Below are 17239 nucleotides of genomic sequence, written 5' to 3' on the forward strand. Positions count from 1 at the left end.
TACTGTCTGATGGACTGAGAGATTTTGCTGGATGTCAGGGAAAATTCTGGCCCTTCCTTACCTCAGAGAACAGAGGCTGAGGGCCTGACTTGCCCCTAACTGGAAACCAGTATCCATAGGCCAAGAAAGTAAGTCTACTTGACCCAAAGTTTTTTACATGCTAAAAGTATCTTAAATCATGGAATCATGAACGAAGGAGAGAAATTATTTAGAGAGAACTAGAAAGAGAATTGAGTGGGAAAATTGATTGCTTGTACAATTGACTGATTTTAGGAAAATCCTTATAGAAAAGTTCACCTTGCCTCTTCCGTGCTTTTCAATTGTTATCTCTGTCTTTAAAGGTTATTCATAGAATTAATTAAATGCATGCATGCATATTACTTCCAAATTCAATTTGAGAACAGAGATGCTCACAGAGAACAGTAGCTGTCAAGCATCTCTGGAGAGCCACATCTATTGTGAGAACCTGGGGAATATTTCTTCGCTAACAGCCACCTCTTATACTTCTTAAAGATAAAGTGGGGCTCAGCAACATCAAAGACACTTGATAACAGCTGGATATAGCACAAGAGAACCTAATACTCCTTTGCTTCCAGGGGACTTGCTATAATTGGCCTACTTCAGAGGAGGCCAGTTGATGTTTGTTTGAATTCGGGTGAGCATGTCGTACTGGATTCCAGGAATTGTAATCAAAGATTCTCAGTGACACTGGTTTCTGGATATAAAACATAATTTGATGGTACCAGGGTCATATCATCTGGATTCGTAATGGGAAATGCAATTTAGTCATTCCATACTTTTTCATTCTTAATCTCTTTCTCTCAGTTTCTCTCTCTCTCTCTTTTTCTCTTTGCCTTTCTCTCCTGTCTCCACTTTTACCTAGAGATAATGCAAAATCATGGTATTCAGAGACTGAAAATTTCCTTTGTGTTTTGGGGCCATCGGAAGATTTTAGAGTACAAAAATATGTTCCAGTTGCCTATTGTGCTTGGAATGGAATGTTATATATTTAGCGACATTGTTATTTGCCACTTCTGTGTTCTTTTCATCTCTAGGGCAGTGGGGATTTTTCTGTGACTGAAGTACAGTGGAGGGAGAGAGATGCACATTTTACTGTTTCCGTGCAGATACCAAAGTAATTGACTCTTAGCTGTTTATTTGTTAGCAACCTGGGGTTCCTAAACAGATGTTGTTCTGAGGTCTTCAGGCTTGCAGTGTTTGTGGTATGAGGCAAAAACAGTCTCTTAAAGGGTGGAGTTCTCTTATTCTCTTTGTTTACCCATTGTGGGCTTGGAAACGGTACCGGAGCACTGGCCTATTACAAATAACGGAAAGCCTCACTTCGTTAGAAGGGCAGTAAGCATGCTTCAAGAAGGCATGAAGAACTTGTTGGACTAATTTTGGTTGCATTTCAAGTTTCAGAATCAAATCTGAATTCTCGGGTGTTTTCGTTTCCTTGCCACTGACAGAATGCTGCTTACTGCTTCTAAAAGGAAAGACTTGAGACTGTGAAAAGTATCCTGAGATCAAATGGCTATTAAATGATTATACTTTGATGACTGATGTGGAAATGGGTCAGAAACATATGAGAAATGGTGGATCTTTAAACGAAGGTAGAAATTGTTCAAAGAAACACACATGTTATTTAACTGAGCAACATGCATAATAATAATTTATAATGTTCAAAAAATTCTGAAGTTGGTGTAAGTCAGGCTTTGTAACATTAAGTCATTCGTGGAATGATTCAGAATGTGAACTCTTTTCCAAGGTATCAAGTACGGTGATCAAGATACATCTAAAATACAGTAAGTAAAAGTATTATTTTTGCTGACAGGAAGTGAACATAACCATCATCTTTGGTCTGATTACACACTTCAGGGACCTAGGCAGTGGTTGGGTGTCTTGCCTCCACTTCTGTCTTTACGAGCCTACCTGGAAAAGGTTTACTCTGTTGCAATACTCTGTACACGTGGGATCCCAGGACACATACGTACACCCACTAAAAAATCAAAATTCACATGGATCTTCCAGTAAAACTATAAATGATGTTGAATGACAATTATGTGAACTCCATTTTAATAAAGCATTGTTTTTCAACAGAGAGTCAGACAACAGGAAAACATCTGTCTCCACAAACCCCTATCCTTAATATTATAAATTGCATCTCAGATACTTTCACACATTCCATCCTTTCTTATTTTTCCTTCTCCCTTATTCCTCAGACCTACCAAAGAGAATATAGATTGTTGCAAAATAATGTTAGGACTGTGAAACCTGAAATAAATGGGATTAGCGTATTTGTTCTTTTCTATGGCATCCACGGCACCCAGTTCATGCCTGGCACTCAGGAAGTGTGAGCCGGATGAACCTGGTCAGCAACAAGACTGGTGATTTCCTTGAATATAGGTCAGAAGGTAGTGCCTTATAGTCTCCTAAATTCTCTCTGTCCAACTAATTCCACATCAGCAGCTTGTCTCTTTAGCCAGTTCCTTCATTCTACAATATAGTAGTTTAGTTGCTACTAGGTGTGGGATATACCAGGGAGCCTCCATGGTCAGTTTCTGCACTGTGCCCATGTTACCCCATTGTCCTGGGTTATACCTTTGTGGGGAGGTGGCGTATGTTTCCTCATTGGCATATGAAACACATTAACCTGTTATTTCTAATCTATTCTTATTTTGTAACAAACCTATTAGTTATATAAATGGAGAATAAGAGACTACTATTAATTATAGAACCAAAGACTGAAAATAAGAGGATAGATTGAATAAATTATGGTACATCAGTAGCCATATTTTGTTTCCATTAAAAAGTACCTTCTACAAGCACTGATGTGTAACTATCTTCAAAAAATAATAGTACGTGAAAAAATTAGGGTGCTGAGCAGTGTATATAATATACCAACATTTGTATTTTTAAAAGGAACCTGTCTGCAAGCGTGTCTGTACGTGAACATGCATGCACACACACGCGTATGCATAAACTATCTCTGCCTGGGGATTAAACAAGAAAGCTAGGAAACTCACAGCCTGTCAGTATGTACGTGGCAGGGAAGAAAGGGCACTGTAAGCAGGGGTAGAAGGAAGCCTAATTGTTTACCATATACCCCCTTTTGAACAATTTGATTTTACCAAGGGCATATTATACTTCAAAATTTTTTGAAATTTTAAAATAACGTCCAGCTTTATTTCAGTAATTTGGAAATACACTGGGAATAAACAAACAGTTTAGTTTTCTAGGAAAATCAAATTTACAAATTTGTCTGAAGATGAAGTAGAAGGCCTAAATACACCAACCTAGAAGAAAGTAAAATGCTATCAAAAACCACCAGGCCCAGATGGTTTTGCGTAAGCTACACCAACCATCAGGGACTCATAATTCCCATATACTATAATATATTTTTTTAAATTCCAGAGCACAGACAGTGACAGAGAACCACTCGACTTGACTTCATATGGCTAGTATGAATCGAACAACAAATTGGAGAAAAACAAAATAAGAAAGTAAATCTCAGGGGGCAGGAATACATAGAATGATGTCTATAGACCAACATGAGTGAAGTCTTTGAAAACTACTTTGTAAAGCAAAAAGACTTTTGGAAGAAGAAAATGTATTTAGATTAAAAAAAAAAGAAAGTAAATCTAGAGGTCAGTCTTATGAGTGCAGATGAAAAACTTCTAAATGAAAAATTAGCCACACCTGTCCACTGATATATTTTTTAAAATAATAAATAATACATCGTCATCAACTAGAGTTTACCAAGGAATGCAAAGAAGGTCCAACAGTGGAAATCTATTACTGTCATTCACAGACTAAAAGGAAAATTGTTACCTTAGTAAATGCCCAAAAGCATTTGCTGAAGTTCAATATATGTTTAAAAAGGAAAAAACAACTTTGAAAAAAGGGATGTACTAAAACCACTAGCAAATGGAGAACTTTGGATTATTCCATTAAATGGTTTGGGAACAGTTTATGATGAACACACTTCTTAGAAAAGCTCGGTTGATGGGAATTTCCAGATGTTGAGAAAATGTGCAGGGTGTCTGAGAGGGCTGCTGTCAACTGTGCAGAAATGGAGTGTCCGCTGGGGACAGGAGGAGAGAGAGGAAACAGAGAGAGGCCAGGCAGGGACAGACACAGGCAGCCTTACCTTGGCCCGTGTGAGTTTAGGCATCCCATCCTGCATTTCTCTTCTTTTCTCGATTCTTCTCTTCCTGCTTCTCCCTTCCCCTCTGCAGAACTTTCGTTCCACGAGATGTTAAAATATGTTTTTAGGAAAAAAGTTTCCTCTAGTTAAATGCATTTGAGCGGCATGCTAAATTCTCCTCATTAGACATTCAGAAAAGGCAATAACATAGGAAAGCCTCTGGGAAATACACAATAAACAAATCTTCCTGTTTTTTTGGAAACCAGCATTTCCCTAAGTGGCCTGACCATAAAACACTTTGTTGTCATTGCTGTTCCTTAGTATTGCTTACAACTGCCGAGCTACCTTCCACGGAATGCGAGTTTGGGAACCACTGTCTTAGTACAAAGAAAATTTTTGTTGACAAACTACGTGGAAGGTTCCCCAAAACCAAGATGCAGAGTTCCGTAGCTTCCTGCTCCTTACTACGTACCCACATGCTCTTCCCTCGTCTGCAAGGGATTCGATGTGTTGTCTGGACCTTGCCGCCATCGGGGGCCTCCCCTGCTTCTGAAATTCTCACCTTCAATTCCTAAATTTCTGAGCAGAGACTCACATTTCTCACCTCTTTTCTCTGGATACCCTTGCTTTTCAAGTCTTACGAGTGTTCTAAGTCATCCACGTCTTCTGTACTTTATAATATCTACTCTCAGATTTCTCAAAGCATGGCCCATAGACCACCTATGGTCTCGTTAATAACCACCACAGACTCATTCCTAAAAGCACAGTTAGCTGGAAATCACCAGCTGATTAACCTGAGGATGGGGATCCAGCTGTCTTCATTTTAACAAGGTTCCCTGGGGGTACCCACTCCTCCAGTTTTCCCCTTCTGCCCCCTGCCTCGTCTCTATCATGATCCCATGTCCTTGCCAGCTGGCTTAACCCTGTAGGATGTGACCTTGCTCATTTCTCTGCTGGCACTGTGAACCTGAGCACCTGGGCATATGGTTCCTAGTTGCCCCCCTCAGCAAACTACCACTGTTGTCACACAGATGACCTTCTTAGCTCTGCATGCGTGCTCTACAGAGACAAGTTCAGGATCTCCAACCCAGCCTGTCCCTCTGCACCTTTCCAGGTCTCTGACCAGCTCCATCTCCCATTCTGGACGCTGCCTCTTCCAAAATAACCCCCAGCCTTAAGTCCTTTTGCTTACCTTTCCCACCTCCTCTGGGTACCTCTGACGCCCTCTCCTGCTTCACTGAGGGTTTCTGGGCTATTAGACATGCCCACTCTAAACATTATTTTCCTTAAATGTTTCTGTGCTGCTGTACGCCCTCACTTATTTCCCTTTTCAAGGTTAATCCTTCTAGCATTGAGCCTAATGCCATTCCCTTCCATCTGCTAGGATTCCAGGATTTATCTTTTGTCATACTTTGTCATATTCTTTGTCATACTTTTAGAATGTTTTGCTCTGTAAGAACAAACCTCAGTCTCCCCTATCTAAAACACACACATGCACTGCGAACAAACAAAACCCATCCTTGTCTCCTCAGTTGGGGAAGACAGGAGAGTTCTGGAGAGGATGGTGGTGATTGTTGCACAGCAATGTGAATGTGCTTAATGCTGCTGAACTGTCTCCTCCTTGCATAGTTTGTGATATTTTGTTAATGAATTTTCTCTGTGTGTGTGTGTGTGTGTGTGTGTGTGTGTGTGTGTGTATGTGTCTGGTGTAGGATGGAAGTGGGGTTAGAGAATTTTTGTATTTGTTACATCAAGGCATTCCAAAAGTAACACTTACCTGGAATGAGTTTTTACATCAATTTCTTCTAAATTACACAGAAAATTAAAATTTGAACTTTACACTTGTGTGAGTTTCCTAGGGCTGCCATAATAAATGACCAAAATGGAGTGACTTAAAACAAAAACACTTTATTCCGTCACAATTCTGGAGGCCAGACAGTCTAAAATCAGGGTCCAAGCAGGGTTACACTCCTCCTGAACCCTCTAGGAGAGAAACCATCCTTGCCTCTTTGTGGCTTCTGGTGAATGCCGGCCATCCTTGGCCATTTCTTGTCTTGCAGCTGCATCACCGCAAACTCTGCCTCTGTTGTTATATGTGTGTCCTCTCCTCTTCATATAAGGGCACCAACCTTTGGATTTAAGGTCCACCCTAATTCATCGTGGTCTCATCTTCACTTGATTCCACCTGCAAGGACACTATTTCCAAATAAGGTCACATTCCCAAGTGCCAAGGGTTGGAACCTCGACATACTTTCTAGGAGGCCACGATACACCCCACAGGAATACTCGGGGAGGCGGTATCACGCTTGGCAAAGATAAGGCTTCTTGTTGTTTCTCAGAACCAGTGGGCAGGGCTTTTCTGCTGTCCGTCGTCTTCATTTTATTCCACAGTGTGTTTCAGTTACTTTCAGCTAAATTCAGGTTACTGACCCCTTGCTCAGGAGTGGGCAAGAGATACGTGAATCTCACCAAAATCCATAATATTATTCTGAACCTTAATGGGAACATCAGTGAAATCTTCTAGATTTCATCCTTGTAGGAAGGTGCTTGAACAGGACCTATTTCCATCTAGAAGTGCCTCTTATAAACTGACACCCAAAAATGAGTCAAATTTAGGTAATTTGTCCTAAGCAGCTAAAACCTTACTTAAATAAATTCAACCTGCAGTATCACTGAAGCTGCAAAATGTCTAGGCTTACAATAAAACCTGCAACTTTGCATCACATGTCAATTCAAAGGGTCCATTCCTCTTGGCAACATCCTTAGAACTTTAAGAAAAATATTGAAATTACTGAATATTGAAAATGTTGAAAATATTGAAAAATATTAAAAGGTTGCATGCAAGAAAAATATAACAATTTTAAGGGAATTTAAATATGTTTTCAGTCTTGGCCATGTCTAGAAACTGTATAACTTAAGAAGTTGTCCAAAATGAAGAAAATGAAAGACGAATTGTGTTAATTACACATGTCAATATATTATGTGTCTGTTTAAAAAGAGATTTTTAAAAGTTAGTGATAACCCGTAAGTTGATGAATGTTGATAAATGAAGTTTGTAAAAACGTAAATTTATTATAAACACTAAATATTTCAGAAAGGCCTTTGAATTTCTGAAGGCCAAAGCCCATTTTTTTTTTTAAACATCCACTTCCGGCATCAGCTTGTTTATTGAGAGGACGAGAACTGGCCAGCCCAGCGGCTGGATGTCACTAGTATCAACTTTACCCAGAAAATAAAAATCACATTCTAGTATTTTCATCTCAGATATCCACAAGCACAGGAAAAGTATTGCAAAATGACACCGTTTCTATAAGAGATAAGAGGAGCAGAGTTGTTAGCAAATCCATTATTTCGAGCTTAACACTTAGCTTGTGGGAAAGACAGCAACTGAACAGCAGTTGAATGCTAGGAAATTCTGGAAAAGGCATATGGTGCTGTGTCAAAAGCTAAAGAACTGAAGGTTCCATTCTTACAGATAAATCGGAATGCCAAAAAAAGCCACCTCTTTATATTTAAGTAGATTACATGTCAAATGTTAGTAAATGATTGAGATTTGAGTAGACGAGATGAAGACTTCTGTGTGGAGAAGTTCAATGAGGGCTGTTTCCAGGGATCCCTTCTAATATAATGAAACTTGAGGGAATAAACTGTAAACTACTTCTATTCCAAGCAGTTCTGTAAAAATGTAACAGGAAGCTACAGTAACGTAAAAGAAAACTGCCCTACATTGTAGAAAAGCAGTGGCAGTACCATCCAGCAATGTGTATTCCTGCAGTCACCATGTAACTATTTAAGACTGGGGTAGAGACTGTTCCTAGAGGAAAAGGTAGGGAGGAAATGTACTAACTGTTGACAAAATAACTGGCCCAGCGGTGATCCTTGTGCTAGACCAGCTGGTGGTTGAGACAGCCTGGACCCTGGCTCTCCAAATTAGGGCTCACCTAAGAGCAAAAGTTAAGGGCTCAGACTATACAGCCAGACTTTCAAACCCTAGCTTCTCCCTGTGAGGTTTTTGGTGATGTATGTGTATAATAAATCAACAACTAGTCAATAGCCAACATTTATTTATCATTTACTATGTACCAGGCCCTGTTCCAGGTTTATCGTATTAAACTATCACAGCAGGCAACTGGTAAGTGAGTGAATCCAGGATTCAAGACATCCAGCTCCAGACCTCACAGCTTCACCTCTTTGCAACATAGCTTTATGTCACCACTAAGAAGCTGCAAAGCCTGTGTGACCTTGAGCAAGTCACCAAACCTCTCTCTGCCTTATTTTAAAACAGAGATGGATAGTAATAGGATTTATTTCATTAAATTGCTTTGAGGTTCAAATAAAATCATGCTCACATACTAGCACAACATCTGACACAGAGTAATCCACGAAAAGATAATTAGTATACTCTTCTTGATAACCAAACTGTTCAGCTCTACCAGACCCATATGCAGTCCAGGTGTCTTTAGGCCTCTGCAGTTGATAACTACTGATGAGGTCCCAACAACCATAATAACGAGATCTCTCAGGATCATGACTCCATCTCTTCTGCTCCTTATCTAGCACCCCACCTCCCCGTTTCTTTTCTCCTACTCCTAGACTCCTAGTTGCCTCTAGTTCTTTTGGGGGGCATCTTATATCTCCTCACCAAGAGACCTCTGATGTTTTCCACGTGGTCACATAGGCAATGCCTAGTGCCTACAAAGCCACTTGAGGGCAACCCGCCGAAGCTTTGTGGATGAGAATGTGGTCCTTGATGTTGGCTCCTAGGCTTGCAAAGCTACAAAGGCCAAAGAGAAATAAAGCATTGCATTTCCCTCTTTCCGAGCCTCGCTGTGCCACTTTGGCTCTTAATTGCTCACGTCCAGCCCTTGGTATAAAGATCTCCCTCGGCCTGTCTGCATCGTCTCTCCATGGGGGCTTATGCCACCAAGTTCAAGTTGCCAGACACCATCGGCTAGGCTGAGATCTTGGCTGAACAGGTGTGGGAAATGCCAAAGACTGCCCCCAAACCGATTCTAAAATAGGATCACCAAATCACCCGTTCTGCCTGAGATTTTCCCGGTTTTAGCACTGAAAGTCCCGTTTCACAACAACTCTCCACCATCCCCACCTGGGATTGCTTGGTCACCCTTGTTTAAAAATGCCTGGAATTTTTGGGGGCAGCATCACTGACATGGTCCACCAGTGTGGAGGATGGTGGACGGGAGAGCATCCTGCATGCTGAATACGGGGTCACGGAGGACCTTAACGCCGCTTCCTGGGACATGTGCCCTGGTTCACTCCCTACCGAAATGTTTGTTGTGGTGCAGACATGTGCTTTGTCTCACGTTGCTGTGTTAGAGAAGTAAGACGGTTCCATCTGGTTCAGACGAGTTAAGATTATTTGAAATGTCCTTTTTCTCAAACCTCACCAGCCCTCCCCCTGCCACACACACACACACACACACACACACACACACACACACACACACACGCCACCCATTCTTGTCTATCTATTTTCTGAGAATTTCCAACTCTCAACTTCCTTTAACATTGCCCAGGGAGCCTGCCTTCTGTGTGTGTGGCCTGACAGTGTTCCACACTGCTGTTAATTGGGGGCCTGTGGTTTATTCTCTCTGTATCATTTCAGCCGCGTTTCTTTTTTGGCAAGGAAGTCTTTTTACATCCCACACTTCCGATTACATGAGACTCAGACTGGATACATATAGTCTAACTGCTCCCTTTTTTTTTTTTTCTTTCTTCCCTTCTTTCTTTCTTTTTTAAGTTTCACGAGAAATCATTATGATGATGAAAAGAAGTAAAAATATACCTTGGTTAGCTGCAGAGTTAGCTGTTGAAAAAAAAAATTCTTCCATCTCCTAATGAGTTTGAAAGACAGACTGAATGCGTTTGATATTTTCCAATCAGGTTAGTATCACCTTCCATCACAGGGTATCTGCTACACGGAGATGGAACTGACCTGCCATCAACCCAAGTTTGCTAACTCTGAGCCCCTTCGCCTCACCCCTCCCCTGCTCCCTATTAGCAGGAGGTCTAGGGTTCACCGCTCAGCCCCTCCCTCTGCCACAGTGAGGGTGAGCTGGGGCTTCCACCCAGAGTTGTAATATCTCCCCATCTTCAGCTCAGGCCATGCTGGATGCCAAGGACTTGCTCTTTGGGCAAAAGGCAGCTCAGGGACACTGGCATCGTGCATCTCCTGACCTGCAAGCTTCAGACCCTCTGACGGGAGGGGAAGGGGTTGGGCGGGGCCCCAGGAAGGCCAAGTACTAACAGTCAGAATGAGGTCCTGTGATTCTGGACTTGACACTAATGGGAGAGCAGAACTCTATGTCAGCAGTTCTTTGGTGGAAAAAAAAAAATCAAGCCTTAACAATAAGGGCAACCATGGGACGTCTATACTCTCCTTGACCTGAGCCCCAAGCCATGATGGAGATTTTAACTTCTTATCCAGAGGTATTTTGCAGGGGCAGGCCTTTCAGAAGAAGGGCCACTGGGGTCTAACTGCGAAGGCTGCCCCCTCCAGCTTCCCCTGCTGAGAGGGGTGACTCATCCCAAGAAATCCAATGCGCCCCCAACGCCAGCCCCCAGCAGAAGGAAAGTTCTCCCTGGATATTCCAATAGGGGTGGAGCCAGGGGACTGGGGTTTTGTCTCCCAGGACGCCCAACATTCTTCGATGTGAGCCCTTGACTCCATCGCATGGGAGGTGCTCTTTGAAACAAGTTTCTAGCCATTCCTTCTTCTAACCAGACTGTAGCCCTGGATTCCTCTTTTATTCAAATTCTGAGATTGTCACTCTCCCCAGCTGAACTCCTGTCCCCACCTTCCCTGCCATATTGTGGCAACTCTTCTCACTACAGAACCACAAAACACCCCGGTTCTGCCCCAGCATGCCACCCCTGGCTTCTAACTCAATTCATTATATTTTCGTCTCCCAAGACATTTTTTAAATTAAAAATCCTCTTTTGTCCAAAGCTTCTTAATTTCTCATGTATCAATAACATTTCTGTTCTAATACATATTATTATAATGCTTATCATCACGATAAGACTTCTAGAATTACCGGTCTAAATATTTATTGAATGTTTGCTTGTTCACTAACCTTTAATCATCATTAAGGTAGGAGAGAAATATGTTTGGTCCATTGCTATATCTTTAGTTTCTTGCACTTTTTTTAGAGCATAGGTTTGTCCAAGAAATATTTGTTGGATGAATTTAAAAAGAAACAAATGATATTGTAAGTTCACTACAGAAGAAATGACTTTTTAATGGAAGCCACATCACACAATTTAAAGACAGTCTACTGGTGGATGTAGAACATTTTCTTTTCTGGAGAACTGCAGATGTCGAAACAAACACGTGAAGCAGCCAACATGTGGTTGTTGGACCCACTGAAAGGTCAGGCGGGAACTTGTCCCGCACAAGTTTTGTTACACTGTACATTAAACAGAGACCAATCATGATTTTGGATCTGCAATTAGGCCTTTGGTTTTATTTCTATATACTTCATTTCTTTTCAAAGGAAAGTGAAAAGTAGTAACGTCAACTGTTCTTTAAAGTAGAAACATTTTTGATGTCTTTGGAAAGGAAAAAGGAAATGAACAAATTTGTAGAAGTGTCAATGGATTTCCACATTGGGAGGTTTGGACATCACTTTGCTTGGGCTCCGCTGACTTCCTTGCTGTTCCTCCAACATGCCAAGCATATTCTTGCCTCAGGACCTTTGCACATGCTATTTCTGTGGCCTGGATTGCTCTTGCCTAAATTTCTATCTGGCTTTCTTATTTTTCTCAGTCTCTTCATCATGTGGACCTTACTTAACTCTCCTGTAGCAAACAGAAGTTTCCCCCCCCATTCCCTTCTCTCACCAGACTCTCTGTCCCTCTTACTATCCTTTATATTTCTCATTGGCAGTTATCACCAAATGACATACAAGTTATCTATCTATCTATCTATCTATCTATCTATCATCTATCTTCCTATCTCCCCAAACTAGACTATGTATAGTTCACATAAGGGCAAAACTTTGTTTTACTACTAAATTCTTACCCACTTCCTAGAGCAGTGCTTGATGCATATAAGTGCTTAGTGCAACAATGCGTCACTCAATAAATAGCCCAGTAATTAATACTTGAATGAAGTTGAAGTGATTGGAGCTTTCCCGCACAAACTACTAGTTTAGTCCAAATGCTGATGGAGGTCTTCCAGTGGTGCTTGGAATTGGCTTTGGGGAATTGATTGTGTGTATTTCTTTCCAACTCTGCCTTCCTTGACACCGAGTTGGTAACTTAAAATTGGCCATGGTGGGAGTGTTTACACCATGGAAATCACAAATGCTAGACTGCACTGAAATTATGTATCAGAAATCTTTACAAATACACACACACACACACACACACACACATAACCTGAACTAAAGGATTTGACTTTAGGAAATCACAAATTCCTAGACAGGAATTTCCTTTTCTTTTTCTTTTCCTGGAGAGTCAATTCTTAAATATCTTCTAGCATACCATTGATGTTACCCACACATTTGCCTAGAAAATGATAATGTATGTATATATAAACATTTCTACCAAGTATTCTGAAGTTTTGCGCTGAAATGGATTGTCCTTATTAGACAGTTTAACAATTCAACCTACCTAAGGAGAGGGGGAATTTTAGAGGATTCAAGGATGGAAGACAAGCTTGATAAAATTGGGAACAACCAGAAAATTGGGATCTAAGGAAAACTGAACTTTGAAGAAGAGTGAAAAGGATTCAAAGTATAGAAAGTCATCAACCACAAGTTATGAAAAACTGTGTTATGTAAGAATATTCTAGGTAAACAATTTAAAATTATATCTAAGAACACAAGGAAGACATCAGAGGTGTCTTTGGCTCGGAAGCCCAGCTTATACTAGCAGCCTCTGCCCAGGGCTGCGATATAGATATAGGGTGTCTTTGGAATAGTAAAACAGACTGGGAGACTTAAACACAAATCAGATTTGCTCTTCCCACTGCGAGCGAAAACTGTCAGCGCTCCTCCCTATGAGACAGAAAAACATCCCCTCCTTAGAGCTGGAATCAGAGGAGAACCTCTTACAGTCTCTCCCTAATCAAATTTTTATCATCGCCCTTTATCACTGATTTCAGGTACCTTTCTATTTTCACCATCCGGACGGCCACTGCTGTCTGAATGTTTTTCAGGGTAAGGAGCCCCGGCTCTGGGATGGACTCATGCATGGATCCTGGCTCTGCCCCTTAACGCTGTGACTCTGTGCAGGACTTCCCTTTCCACCTAACCCTTGCAGGGAGCATGGGCTGTGGCCGCCGTTCACGTGACACCTAACACGCTTCCCAGTGTCTCTGCCTCGGGTGTGAATTTCTCCCCAACTAATAAACTTCTCATTCAAGCTCCATCTCCAATATGTCCTCGACTTGGAATTCTTGCCTGACCCTCAGTACTTTGGGGATCAAAGAGAAGTAAGCTTTTCCATTCTCAAAACATTTACAATATATGTATAAATACCAAAAAAGAAATGAGTGATGTAAAGAAATGTGTTTATAGTATGTGGTGTCTACGAAGCGCGTCAGACTCCTGCCTTTCTGTGGAGCTGTGGATGTTAGCTGTGCAATAATCTCTCTATCCTCTGCCCGTTCCTTGGTACATCTTATCCCAGTAATCTTAAAATACAATGAGATAAGGGCAGATACTTCTATGTTTTTTAAAAGTGAAATCACTCCACAAATAGAGCTAATTATAAAAATTCAAGCAATACAGAAATATATTGAAGTTGAATGTTTTCCTTTGCATCTCCTAATTCAACTCCACCTCCCACAGGTAACGTCTCAAAACAGGTTTGATGGATCCTTCTGGTTCGTGAGGATTTATGTGTGTGTGTGTGTGTGTGTGTGATTTCATAAACACATGACTTTTTGTTTGTTATATGTTAGAATCATATTATGTAAATGTATTCCATGAGCTATTTCTTTACTTCACAGGGTAACTTGGCAACTTTTTTGTCGGTACATAGTACAAAGTGTTAAATAATTTCTCATTATTTTAGAAGCCCCTTGTTAGTGGTTATCTAGCTGTTTCTAATATTTGGTCACTGCATAAAAAGTTGCAAAAGACATACTTAAAACCCATATCTTGGGGTACATGTACAAAGATGCCACAGGGTAGATTTTTGAAAGTGGAATTGCTGGGTCAAAAGATAAGCTCATTTCAGATTCTGGAAAGTATTGTCAAATTGCTTTCTAAATAGGGTACTCCAGCTTGCATTCCCACCACCAGTGTATAAGAAAGAGAACCCAATTCCCCTCACCCTTGCCAACAAACAATGGATATTATCAGCTTTTCAGAACAGTACAGTGGATTTAAGACCATGCAACTCAATTGCTCCATTTGAGGCTACAAGTCAAATCCTTTAGTTCAGGTTATGTATGTGTGTGTGTGTGTGTGTGTGTGTGTGTATTTGTAAAGATTTCTGATACATAATTTCTGTGCAACTACAATTGTTTTCCTTTGGGCATTTGGTGGTATCTCCTGCTCTGGTAGACAGAGGCCCTTGGAACGCAGCTGACCAAGGTTATCACTGGGGGCTCTGTTGAGTCTGTGCTCTGGTGACGCAGGCCACTTCTGGGGGACCTTCCCTCTCAAGGGGCATGTGTCCAGGGTAGATGGATCATGATTAGCAGAGGTCATTGCAGACAGCAGAGCCTCTGAACGGGTCAAAGTGGGTCTGGTGGCGACAGCCCTGCTCTCCTGCAGGCCTGGCTGTTTAGTCTGGGAAAACTTGGAGGGCAGGCACAGACATGGTGCCCTTGGGGTTCCTCCAGACACACGCATTTATCAGGACTGGGGCTGATTAAGTGCAAGGGGAAAGGGTGACGCGGTGCGTGCTGCCTTTCACCTCGGAGGAGTGGGGGTCAAGTGTCAGCCTGGACACTCTCCAAGTGTCCTCTCCAGAGGATTGAGGGCCCTTCTTGTTTGGGAACAGAGATCTTTTGTTATCACACACAGAGGAGGTCAGTTACTCTTCACAGAGTCTGCCGAGGCAGGGCAAGCCCCACGTACAAATGCTCAGGTGGTACGTATAGAGATTGAGATGGCGTGTAACATATACATAGAGATGTGGGCAAACACATAACACACCTCGTACAGCCATCCGTGCTGAGATGTGCGTGGGTTCCCACGGGGTCCATTTACTTAGGGAGGCCACAGACACTGCGATGAAAGAACATGATGGAGCATTCAGCTCACACATGTAGCTGAAAGTCTCTTTTTAAATATTTTCAAAGGTGCTTTTGCTCATATAATAAAAAGGGCATCTTAAGAGTGACTTTCCTCACTTTGTGTTTCTCTCTATGAACAGAGAGTGAGAAATGTATATACATGTGAGATGAGATTACAGAGTAAGGAGGCTTTGTTTTCAAATATGGTTTAAAAATTCGAAGTGTGAGCTGTATGTATCATTTTTCTGGGAAAAAAAGAAAATGTGTGTTAGGACACAGGTTCTGCCCTGGATTCAGGAAGTTAGGGATTTATAAGAACGTTTTTGTTTAAGCACGCAGTATCCCTTTATATCTATACCAGTTGTTTAAACTAAAACCATTATCACTTTTTAGAAAAGTTAGATTGCGTTTCACGACCATAAGAGACGGGGACCCCAAAGCTCCCTACAGCTCTCCTGTGATCAACTTGTGGGTGTTGGTGCTTCCAACTCTGAAAAGGGCTAAAAATTGTCAGGCATCTCCTGAAAGATAGCATACATTACACATTTTTAATATACATATATAGTTTTTTCTTTATTGACATGTAATTTACAAGCAGTAAACGCACAGATCTTAAGTGTACGGTTTAATGAGTTCATATATATATATATATATATACACACACACACACACACTTTTTTTAAACATTGAACTACACTTTTTTTCTGAAACTTGTTTTTTAAAAAAATTTCAACAGACTATTGTTTTTATGTTAATCGACTTTATTTCTTAGAACAGTTTTAGGTTTACAAGAAATTGAACAGAAAGCAGACAGTTCTCATATACCCACTCTCCCCCCTATTCCGCTGCCCACAGTTTCTCCTGTTATTAACATCTTGCATTGGCGTGGTGTATACCATATTTTAACCCAGCATATATTTTAATGTAGTAAAATGTATGAGTCTCCTACTTAATGGCTTCTGGATATCGTGCCTTACTTAGGACCTCCTTTTTTTGAGATTGTTAAATAATTTGAAGGGTTCTGTTGTAGTTCTTATTGTTCAGGTGACATTATAGCAAATGGTATTTTGGCATTTATTGAGATGATCACATAAATTTTCTATATTAATCTGTTAATGTAATAACATATATTAATGGATTTTCTAATGTTGAGCCCTTTTAGCATTCTTAGGACAAACTCTAGCTGCTTTTTTTTCATACTTTATTTTTTATTGTTTTGAATTTTATTTTATTTGTTTTTTTTATACAGCAGGTTCTTATTAGTCATCCATTTTATACACATCAGTGTATACCTGTCAATCCCAATCTCCCAATTCATCCCACCACCACCCACCCCACCCCCCCCGGCTTTCCCCACTTGGTGTCCATACGTTTGTTCTCTACATCTGTGTCTCAATTTCTGCCCTGCGAACCGGTTCATCTGTACCATTTTCTAGGTTCCACATATCAACAGACTCTTTTTTTAGAGCAGTTTTAGGATCATAGCAAAATTGAGAGGGAAGTACAGCTTGCCTGTATACCTTCTGCCCCGCCCCCCAGATTCCCCCATTATCAACATCTCCCACCAGACTGGGACATTAGTGACATTTGATGAATCTACATTGACACATCACTGTCACCCAAAGTCCACAGTAAATTTTTTCAAAGTGTACTCAGATTGCACGTTATTTCTTCAGCCTGCGTTGATTCATTGAACATATATTATACAGAGGTGTGCTTGGGTGATCTTTTTTCCCCACAGATTAAGCAGAAGCTAGAAGCAGAGAAATAGAATTGGCAGCCCAAAGGAGTGGGGCATTGAAAGTATTACTTAGTGTCTCAGATTGTGTTGTCTTTGTTTCATTTTATTTTCAACTAAGCCAAAGGTACAAAGCATT

The sequence above is a fragment of the Neophocaena asiaeorientalis genome, unplaced genomic scaffold (assembly GCF_003031525.2).
Source record: "Neophocaena asiaeorientalis asiaeorientalis breed wild unplaced genomic scaffold, Neophocaena_asiaeorientalis_V1.1 scaffold56, whole genome shotgun sequence".
In the NCBI taxonomy this organism is placed as follows: domain Eukaryota; kingdom Metazoa; phylum Chordata; class Mammalia; order Artiodactyla; family Phocoenidae; genus Neophocaena; species Neophocaena asiaeorientalis.